Source organism: Phyllobates terribilis, unplaced genomic scaffold, assembly GCF_046119375.1.
Source record: "Phyllobates terribilis strain yellow unplaced genomic scaffold, ASM4611937v1 Scaffold_1__5_contigs__length_1240528914, whole genome shotgun sequence".
In the NCBI taxonomy this organism is placed as follows: domain Eukaryota; kingdom Metazoa; phylum Chordata; class Amphibia; order Anura; family Dendrobatidae; genus Phyllobates; species Phyllobates terribilis.
Window position 1 is genome coordinate 524,534,192 of NW_027362761.1, and position 11,317 is coordinate 524,545,508.

Consider the following 11,317-nt stretch of genomic DNA (forward strand, 5'->3'; position numbering starts at 1 on the left):
GTATGGAAATTAGATCTCCCCCGAGGAAAAAGGAACTGTGTCTTTAATGTTATATACTTTGCAAAACAATGAATGTCCAAATAGTGGAATTAATAGATGAATAAGGCTGCATTCACAAGTGTCATTTTGATGCAGTTTTAGAAGTCAAAGACAAGAGCGGAATAAAAATGAGAATCATGAACCTTTGCTATCCCCGCCAGACATTGGCTTCTAAAAATGCATAAACAAGGCATGTGGGCAAGTACCCGAACTTCATTGCCGAATAGGAATACCAAAAACATCAACAACCACCTGCTGACCGTAGTAATGGTTTACTTATATTATGTAGAAAAGTACATAGCAAATAAAAAATGTTGCTAAAAGAACTAAAAGATGCTAGATTCTGACAGCAGTTATCTCCTGCCTATATATTAACCAGGTATTGATGGGTCCATTATAAGGTCCTGTTCACATGTAGAGTAAATGTTGTGTTTTTTTCTGCTGCTAATTATCCGCATATTTTCTGCAGGTGTCTGCCCCAAAATACATAATAATGTTCTCTGGTTATTGCATTTTTTCTGTCTTTTCCCCTTTCTTGATTCATTTTTGGTGCAGATTTGAAACATCATTTTTAATAAATTTTTCAGTTCAGAAACGCTTTGATTCTGCACTTAAAAACGCAGCTGCATTTATTCCATGCGTTTTCAGGCTCTGCCAGTGAGAAGAAATGCACCAAAAAATGAACAGTTCAAAGGAGTCTTTATTCACACAATGGGCAGAAGTTTTCAAGAAATCGCATCCACTTTACATGGACAGTTAACCGCCGCAGATTTTCTGCACACGAAAAACACAGCTGAAAAATAATGCAGCACATACACTACGTGTGATCAGGGCTTTAGACTTTTGGTGCTACTTACGGTTTAATATGAGCATGTTAACTGGTTCCAGGTGTAGTATTGCAAACTGCAGAAGTAGCAGAGCTTATTCTGTTATCTAGGGCTGTATAGTGTTTGACTTAAAGGGGTTGTCTGGTACTGACATATTAATTCAGGATAGGTCATCCATATCAGATCAGTGGCGATCTGACATCTGGCACCCCCCACTGATCAGCTGTTATCTGCTCTGGAGGATATAAACAATGTACGAGGCCGGAACAGCGCTGCACCTTATATTTAGTGCCCGTCCCAGATAAGCTGCAGTACCGGGAGTGGCCACGAGTTGTGCTGTTCTGGTTCTGTATATTGGTTCTGGTTCAGCATCAGGGCTGCCGGGTGACCTACAGGTAGGTCGCCAATATATTAATCAAGGAACATATTCCTTTAAGACAATATAGTATGTTTACATGCAGTCCTCTGTAAAAGCACATAGCACATTGTAGTGTTCAAAATAATTTGTGCCAAATCACAGCAACAAACCAGTCTCTTCTGTACCCCTATAAATCTAGAACTATCCCAGATGCCAAGCCAATATGTAAAGATCTTGCTATTATTGTTAACAATAATCCGCCCTAACCAGTTTCTTTTCAAAAACTTTTGGGTATTATTTTCTGCTGTAAAAATCAACATTTTATGCTACATTTTATTTCATGCATTAAGAGGTGTTCAAACCATACAGTGATATATAATAACACCATCAGTTACATATTATTATAGCGCAAAATATAATTTGGTTATTAATTAAAGGGGTAAGAAGACCTGAAGTAACGATAATGAATCAGAATATACTGCTCCATTGTTGTCAGCACCATTGTTGTCTGTAGACTGCGTCTTGTATTGGTAGGTGGGGGCCCTATTACCAATTTTCAATTGGGATCCGGGAGCTGCAAGTTACACCTCTGAATGTTGTTGGGTACATTAGAGGACCACTGTAGTTGAGCAGGCACCTTTGCCCCTTAGTTTTGCTGAATGGAGTGATCATGATTAGTGTTGATTGAGTATGTATCATTAACCCTTTCCGGCAAGCACTCGAGTATTTTGGCGTTTCATTCACGTGTGACGGCTGTTAGACAGCTGTGACACATGCAGAGATTGCCTGTCCGACAGGCAATCTCTGCATGTGTCACAGCTGTCTAACAGCCGTGACACTTGCAGGCGCGGCGACAGTGAATGAAACGCCGAGCACGCCAAAATACTCTGCTCGCCGGAAAGGGTTAATGATTAGTGTTGAGCAAGTATGTTCTGTCCGAGTATGCTCGGGCCGAGCTCCGAGTATTTACAGCTGCTCGGTGATATGGTTGAATCGCTCCCGTGTGCATGATTTGCAACTGTTTGACAGTTTTATTACATGTGAGGAATGTGTAAGAAATAGACATTCCTCCCATGTAATAAAACTGTCAAACAGTTGCAAATCATGCACACGGGAGCGATTCAACCATATCACCGAGCAGCTGTAAATACTCGGAGCTCGGCCCGAGCATACTCGGCGAAAGGGTTAATAGAACATACTCGCTCAACACTATTAATGATACATACTTGATCAACACGAATCCTGATCTCACATTGAAGGGTTGTCCACTACCCTGGCCCACAGTGGTCTTAACAATAAAGAGAAACAGATACTCACTTACTGGACCCTTGCTTCTCCTCCGTTCTGCTGCCAGTGTCCCCCGTTGGTCTCTTCTTCCTTTTCTGTCGGTTGACAACTGATTGGTTGCAACGATCATGTTCCTCTTGAGTGGGAAGACAGACCTCTAGTTTTCTTGTGGGTTGGACAGAAAATGACCCCTGAAAGATGGCAGTAGTCACCTGATGTTGTCCATTAGAAGAGGAAGCCAGGAGACCGGTGGGGGGACACTAGCAGCAGTACAAAGAAGCGATGTGTCCAGTTGGTGAGTATGTGTTTTTTTATTGTTAGAGCACCATTGGCACATTTTTAAAGAAGTAAAAAGTAGAAGACAACCCCTTTGATCACTTAACAAAAAGAATTTAGGAAAAAGAAGCAATCTGACCCTCTGACGTCATCAGAAATTAGATGAGCCATATTTATGACTACCATAGAGTCCAACAAACACTGTAGATAATCTGGAGTCACTGGCCATAGTTGTGCTTTTATGACGGAAACTGCAGGTTCATTCTTTACATATCTTTTAAAACTGCACTTCAGTTTTAACAAATAGTATTAGTAATTAATAACTAATTAATAATTATGCGTAATGTTAAGACTTTGAGTGTGAAAACCAATCTGCCGGCAACTACAGAAAGCATTGCTTCCTCCATTAATACAGACAATGTAGGGAACTATTGAAAAGGGTCTGGACTCTAATTTCGGAATCATTTTCTAAAACCTCCTTTCCATTTAGCCTAATATAAACAGCACAATTTTATCAATGTGGAAAATGCTTTACAATCTGCTATTGTAAAGGGCTACTTAATACGAATGCAATTCATAGAGAAATCAATAATACCAGGTAATCGGCAAAGCAAAAAGGGGAAGAAAATGACTTGTAATCTGCACATCCTATCTCAAGACATTACCATGCTGTCTGCATGCCAGCCGAAGATAGAGTCCATCAGGAGCTTCTGATAGGCTTAAGGAGGTTGTCCACTTCTTTAGCATTGATGACCTATCCATACGATAGGTCATCAATGTCCGATCGGTCAAGGTCCGACAACAGGCACCACTGCTGATCAGCTGCTGTTGGTGTTGATGATGGCAGCTGCCGGCCAGGAGTACTCGCGGAACTGGCCATCTCCTGAAAGTGGCTTCCCCAAGGTACTACACATCCGCCTCCTATTCAAATCAGTAGGAGGCGGATGTGCAGTATCATGTGAAGGTCACTATCAGAAGACAGAGCAGCTCTACATCTGGCCGACACCGATAACAGCTGATCGATGGAGTGGCCGGGTGTCGGACCCCGACCGATCAGACATTGATGACTTATCCTGAGGATACGTCATCAATGTTAAACAAGTAGACAACATTTTTAAGGTGGTGCTCCCTCCCCTTGCTCCATCTACTTGACAAAACATGTAAAAGGGTTGTCCAAAATTATAAATCCTAGCTCATTTCTTCCAAAGGAGCATCATAACTGTTTGTATTTGGTATTTCATTTCAGTTCCATCTACTTCAGTGCAGCTAAGGTGCAATACATGACTCTATACAGCCATGGCGCTGTTTTTGGAACAAATAAGCCTTTTCAAAATAATTATATATTTTTTTTCTAATTCTGTACCTGTACCATGTAAATAGGAAATTTTGTGACAATTTACTTTATTCATTATTTGCTATGACAAAACCACTTGAATTGGTAGAACATAGAAAAATTTATAATTCAAAGTGAAATAAAAAATTATATTTAAAAAAGGTTACCTGGTGATAAAGTAAAAACAAAAATGATCAGTTTAGATGGAAGACTAGCGTACTCTCTCCAGTCCTAATAGCCATGTCTAATAACAGTCTGCTGTAAAGGATTTTATTGCAACCTGTTTACTTATTCCAAACTTTTTGATACTTGTATTTTTCTGACTCTTTACTGATACTGTAAAATAGCACTTTTAATTTTCTAGTCATTGGTACGATAAGTGATTCTGTTAAATAAAGCTAAGCTTCGACATTTCCTTTTAAAGTTGTAAAAAATGATGAACTCTGTGCTGATGGTCAAATGTAATACATTTCTAATCCTTTTTTTTGTACTGTAAATGGTATGCTCTTCTCCTTGTTTGGTAAATGCAGGGAAGGAGGCTGAACTGGGAATAAAATGGAATATTTGAAAAAATGACTTGCATTGATTCTTTGGTTATTCTCTATGTCTTATTGTTTATGGGCAGGTTTGTGAAATTAGGTAGGTTTGTATATAATCTATAAGGAAGTCCGAGTGCATGTATGAAAAAAGTAGAAATGGTGCACCAGGAATATGTCATTCATAAGAAGCAATAAAAAGATAATGTATTGTAAGCATAGGCGGATTATAATGAGGGCAATCTGGCCTACCGCCCGGGGCTCCGGGGGGGTCCATGGCCAGATTGCCCTCATTATAATATGTGCGGCGCCAAGGCACATACCAGCAGTCAGAGGCGGGGGCCCCCGGACCGCTCCCCCAGCAGCGGCGCACTGCCGCTGCATCTTCTTCGGCCGGGCCAGCACTGCACCTGTTAACTTCCCTGTGTGCTGGCCCGGCCGCATCACAGCTAGGAGACACGGCCCTGTGCGCGGCCATGTCTGCTAGTGTGACGTCACACAGTGCGTGCCCTGCACTGCTACTTACCACCGGAGAGGAGCTGGACGACGGGAGCCGGGGGATAGTGAGTGTGTGTGTGTGTGTGCAGATATCATTGTGTGATGTCTGTTTATATGTATTTTTGTGTTTCAAATGTGTTTATGTATGCATATGACTGTATATGTTTGTGTGTGTGTGCGTGACTGCGTGCGGCCTCCCGCTGTCTCTGGGGGGCGCCGTGTGGCCTCCCGCTGTGTGTAGATGGTGCCATGCGGCCCCCTGCTGTGTATAGATGGCACCGCGCGGCCCCCTGCTGTGTATAGATGGTGCCGTGTGGCCTCCTGCTGTGTATAGATGGCTATGTGCGGCCTCCTGCTGTGTATAGATGGCACTGTGCGGCCTCCTGCTGTGTATAGATGGCACCGTGCGGCCTCCTGCTGTGTATAGATGGCTACATGCGGCCTCCTGCTGTGTATAGATGGCTATGTGCAGCCTCCTGCTGTTTATAGATGGCTACGTGCGGCCTCCTGCTGTATATAGATGGCTACGTGCGGCCTCCCACTGTATATAGATGGCTACGTGCTGCCTCCTGCTGTGTATATATAGCTACGTGTGGCCTCCTGCTGTGTATAGATGGCTAGGTGCGGCCTCCCGCTGTGTATAGATGGCTACGTGCGGCCTCCTGCTGTGTATAGATGGCTACGTGTGGCCTCCCGCTGTGTATAGACGGCTATGTGCGGCCTGCTGCTGTTTATAGATGGCTACGTGTGGCCTCCTGCTGTGTATAGATGGCTAGGTGCGGCCTCCCGCTGTGTATAGATGGCTACGTGTGGCCTCCCGCTGTGTATAGATGGCTACGTGCGACCTCCCGCTGTGTATAGATGGCTATGTGCGGCCTGCTGCTGTGTATAGATGGCTACGTGCTGCCTTCCGCTGTGTATAGATGGCTACGTGCTGCCTCCTTCTGTGTATAGATGGCTACATGTGGGCTACCACTGTGTATAGAAGGCTACGTGCAGCCTCCTGCTGTGTATGGGAGGATTGTGGCAGCTCATATTGTGTGTAGGGTCTCATACTGTATATAGGGGATGTCAGCATACTTAATTGTGCTCAATATTAAGTCATACAATTAATGTAAAAAAAAATATTATAATTAATATATTAATATTGTGCCAAATTAATTTCACGTGAACTATCACATGATCTATCACAGGGGATCATGTGACATGTCACGTGATACATCAGGTGTGTGTGTGTGGGGGGGGGGGGGCGCGCCTTCTAAACTGCCAGGGGCCCTTGCTACTCTTAATCCACCCCTGATTGTAAGGTATTGTACACTTTTCCTAATTCTCTTTTGTTAAAAGGTTACTCAAAAAATAAATTAATCACAGGGTAATCCCAATGGTTATCAGCTATAATCTGCGTGGAAACTCTGATGCAAGTGTTTAATTCTTTATTATATCACCAATAAATTAGAGCCACAGTACGATTATAAAATAAAAATATCATTTTTATTGAGAATTATTAAAAACAAGAGTGTATTTAACTATAAAGAAGTTCAAAAAGGAAGATCAAATACAAATCGAGAGGCAATATGTGTAAAACACTCCCAATGTGTAATAAGTCCAATACGTTGTTGAATACAAATACATATGATATAGTATAAGAGCCAAAGTGCTACTGCATTATATAACTCCTGTAATAATGTATATACTAATACATAGAGTACATAGTCAGGAGTAAGCAAAGTGCCAGTGCATAATAGCAAGTGGTCTTAAAAATAGTCCATTCTCATAATGTATAGAAGGAGAGTATAATATATAGCCCCACCACTGTCCAGACACGTTTCGCGTACATTTTCTTTCTCAAAGGGTTCAAACAAAATTGCCCAAGGGTCTCATATGCAGTATATACATACTGCGATTATTTGATAGATATTAGCTGTGTGGACGGTGCATGTCAGATGAGGTCACCATCCTGAACAATTGGGATTGGCCAAACTTTTAATGGAAAAAAATTGATCTTCAAAAAGGTTATGTAATCCAATGAAAATTTGTGATAATTTAGTGAAAAATATTTGAAGTCTAGAAACTGCATTGATTCTATTTCTTTATCTTTTTGGTTAGGCACTGTAATTTCAACAAACTTTGCATTCTGCGCTTGGAGTCCATTGTCAGACAAATGTCAGACAAATGCAAATGTTTGTTTGTTTGTAATCAATACTACAAATGAATATAAGAATTATGCTTCTTTCTTCACTTGTTGTAGATTTCAGCTTTCAGCAGATTTATTTATAATGAACCGTTTTACTGTTGTACACTTCAACATGTATAATAATTTAATTTATCCCCACACCTCCTGAACTCATCATTCACTCTGTAAAATAGTTCAAATCTGTCATGGTGTCATGCATCTGGGTTCGAACCCATGAGCCTGTGCTTTGTTCTCGGCTTTTCTATCAACTGAGCCACAGCAGTTACGTCTTTTCTCGGATCGTTTATTGTCTGTTATCCTTGCTTTAGTCTTTTTAGGGTAACAGGTGTTTTCATTTATTCATTTGTCTGCCCTATCACCTTTCGGGTGTGACTATATATACTTTTTCCCTGTGGGTATTTCATGCTGGTGATAGTTTCTTTTGGATGTTCAGCCATTCTGCTATAGCTTAAAGTCAGTCAGTATAATTCCAGCTAGGGTTTATCTCCTTGCTGTTTCTGTTCTTTACTTTGCACTTACCTTCTGTTTCTCTTTAGGTAGTAGTCAGCGTGTAATCTAATAGTACATACTTTATACTTTATTTTGTATTTTGTGGTTAACTTTACTCACTCTGGAATCTTTCCTTTTTTCAGCACACTGAAAATGTACTCTCTGCACTGCCCTCCAGTTTTTTTTGGAGGAACGTGAAGGTGGCCTTTCAGGTAGTTTAGGTCTGAGCTGCCATCTTCTAGCCTGTGGTTTGGTTTATCTCTGCTCATGCAAGAACCTTTAGGGACTGCTGGTAATGGTCTCTAGTCTGTACAGGAAGTCAGTTGCAGTTTTTAGTTTACCTATTTTTTCGAGTGAGTTGTTGCGCAATCATAACACATGGTCAAAGCCAGATGGATTGTTAGCTCGCTAATGTATCAGGTAAGGGTACCTATTAAACTCCATGGAGAAGGGGGAGAGAGGAGGACTCCAACAGTAAAAGAACAGGTAGAAACAGGCAGGTTGTGCTGCAGATTCTGGCAAATTTATCTCAGTTTGGTGCTGGATTCACAGCCATATAGCTAAGTACTGCTGTATAATGTCCTCCATTATGCCACAGCTTCTGTCTGCATGCTACAGAGATAAAAGAGCAAGAATCCCTCATCTCTGTGTGTGCAGTGTATAGGAAACATCATAGCAACTAGTATCCTCCCACCAGTTCAAGCAATTGAAAATTGGAGATAGAGCCTGCAGAAAAGAAGTGTAGTCCTCAATCCCAATGATTTCCCTGCTATGGGCTTCAGAAAATGGCCACCAGGGGCAGCACATGAGCAGATTGAGATCTTGGGAGATGAGATGTCAGGAGAAGAGATCTCATCTCCTGAGATCTCAATCTGCGCAGGTGCCATCTTCAGTGCCATTTTCCCATAGCCCACAGCAGGGAAATCATTGGGAAACAGGACTCCGCTCACCAGCGCCAACATCTTATGAGAGCCCAGGGCCGCAGCATCACCCCACTCCTGCCGCAGCCGGCCTACTGAAGCAGCGATACTGCCTCCTGTGACCCAGCTCCACCGCAGCCACCCCCCAGGTAAGTTACCATTTAAACAGACAATAAGACACACTACCATTTTATTTAAAACTTTTTTTTGGGGTGCATGTTATGGTCCAGTGCGTCTTATAATCCGCAAAATACAGTATACGTAGCAGCTACCAGAAGTAAGGTAGGAATATTAGTTACTGCTGAGCGTCAGTTGAGAAAAGAGAGATCGCCAGAAGACTTCATTTATTATAAGTTCATGCTCTAACTTTGATGTACAATACAAAGTTATACAGTGGTGGCCAAAAGTATTGGCACCCCTGCAATTCTGTCAGATAATACTCAGTTTCTTCCTGAAAATGATTGCAATCACAAATTCTTTGGTCTTATTATCTTCATTTAATTTGCTTGCATGGAAAAAACACAAAAGAGAATGAAGCAAAAATCAAATCATTGATCATTTCACACAAAACTCCAAAAATGGGCCAGACAAAAGTATTGGCACCCTCAGCCTAATAATTGGTTGCACAACCTTTAGCCAAAATAACTGCGAACAACCGCTTCCAGTAACCATCAATAGGTTTCTTACAATGCTCTGCTGGAATTGTAGACCATTCTTCTTTGGCAAACTGCTCCAGGTCCCTGATATTTGAAGGGTGCCTTCTCCAAACTGCCATTTTGAGATCTCTCCACAGGTGTTCTATGGGATTCAGGTCTGGACTCATTGCTGGCCACCTTAGAAATCTCCAGTGCTTTCTCTCAAACCATTTTATAGTGCTTTTGGAAGTGTGTTTTGGGTCATTGTCCTGCTGGAAGACCCATGACCTCTGAGGGAGACCCAGCTTTCTCACACTGGGCCCTACATTATGCTGCAAAATTTGTTGGTAGTCTTCAGACTTCATAATGCCATGCACATGGTCAAGCAGTCCAGTGCCAGAGGCAGCAAAGCAACCCCAAAACATCAGGGAACCTCTGCCATGTTTGACTGTAGGGAGCGTGTTCTTTTCTTTGAATGCCTCTTTTTTTTTCTGTACGCTCTATGTTGATGCTTTTTGCCAAAAAGCTCTAATTTTGTCTCATCTGACCAGAGAACATTCTTCCAAAACGTTTTAGGCTTTCTCAGGTAAGTTTTGGCAAACTCCAGCCTGGCTTTTTTATGTCTCGGGGTAAGAAGTGGGGTCTTCCTGGGTATCCTACCATACAGTCCCTTTTCATTCAGACGCCGACGGATAGTACGGGTTGACACTGTTGTACCCTCAGACTGCAGGGCAGCTTGAACTTGTTTGGATGTTAGTCGAGGTTCTTTATCCACCATCCGCACAATCTTGCGTTGAAATCTCTGGTCAATTTTTCTTTTCCGTCCACATCTAGGGAGGTTAGCCACAGTGCCATGTGCTTTAAACTTCTTGATAACACTGCGCACGGAAGACACAGGAACATTCAGGTCTTTGGAGATGGACTTGTAGCCTTGAGATTGCTCATGCTTCCTCACAATTTGGTTTCTCAAGTCCTCAGACAGTTCTTTGGTCTTCTTTCTTTTCTCCATGCTCAATGTGGTACACACAAAGACACAGGACAGAGGTTGAGTCAACTTTAATCCATGTTAACTGGCTGCAAGTGTGATTTATTTATTGCCAACAATTGTTAGGTGCCACAGGTAAGTTACAGGTGCTGTTAATTACACGAATTAGAGAAGCATCACATGATTTTTCAAACAGGGCCAATACTTTTGTCCACCCCCTTTTTTAGGTTTGGTGTGGAATTGTATACAATTTGGCTTTAGGACAATTCTTTTTGTGTTTTTTCATTGAAGACAAATTAAATGAAGATAATAATACCAAAGAATTTGTGATTGCAATCATTTTCAGGAAGAAACTGAGTATTATCTGACAGAATTGCAGGGGTACCAATACTTTTGGCCACCACTGTATTGTGGTACCGTGTTAGCCAGAAAAATCATTATTTATTTTTATTTGTTTATTTGTAATCTGCCTGACGAAGTTAAAATCAATACAAATACTTTTATGCCAAAAATGGCAAAAGTATTCTTGGAGTGATACCTTTATAGGCTAATCAGAAAAAAAAAAAAATATATGCAAGCTTTCAGAGCAGAGAGGCTCCTTCGCCAGTCAAGATTACAAATGAATTCATAAGACAAACGGCACAACATTTGAGAAATGTTACAAGATATTTGTTCATGAGGTGTAAGTTGTGATGCCTCCTACTGATAAGTTAGGGAGATCAAATTAGTTTTTTTTTGTTGCAAAATGAGAGGCCTTGGGAATGTTTAATTATCTGGAGGTGTGACTTGTGTCCATGTAGTGAGTCATTTATAATCTTGCCTGACGAAGGAGCCTCTGTGCTCTGAAAGCTTGCATATATATATATATATATATATATATATATAAATAAATAAATAAATATATATATATATATATATATATATATATATATATATAAAA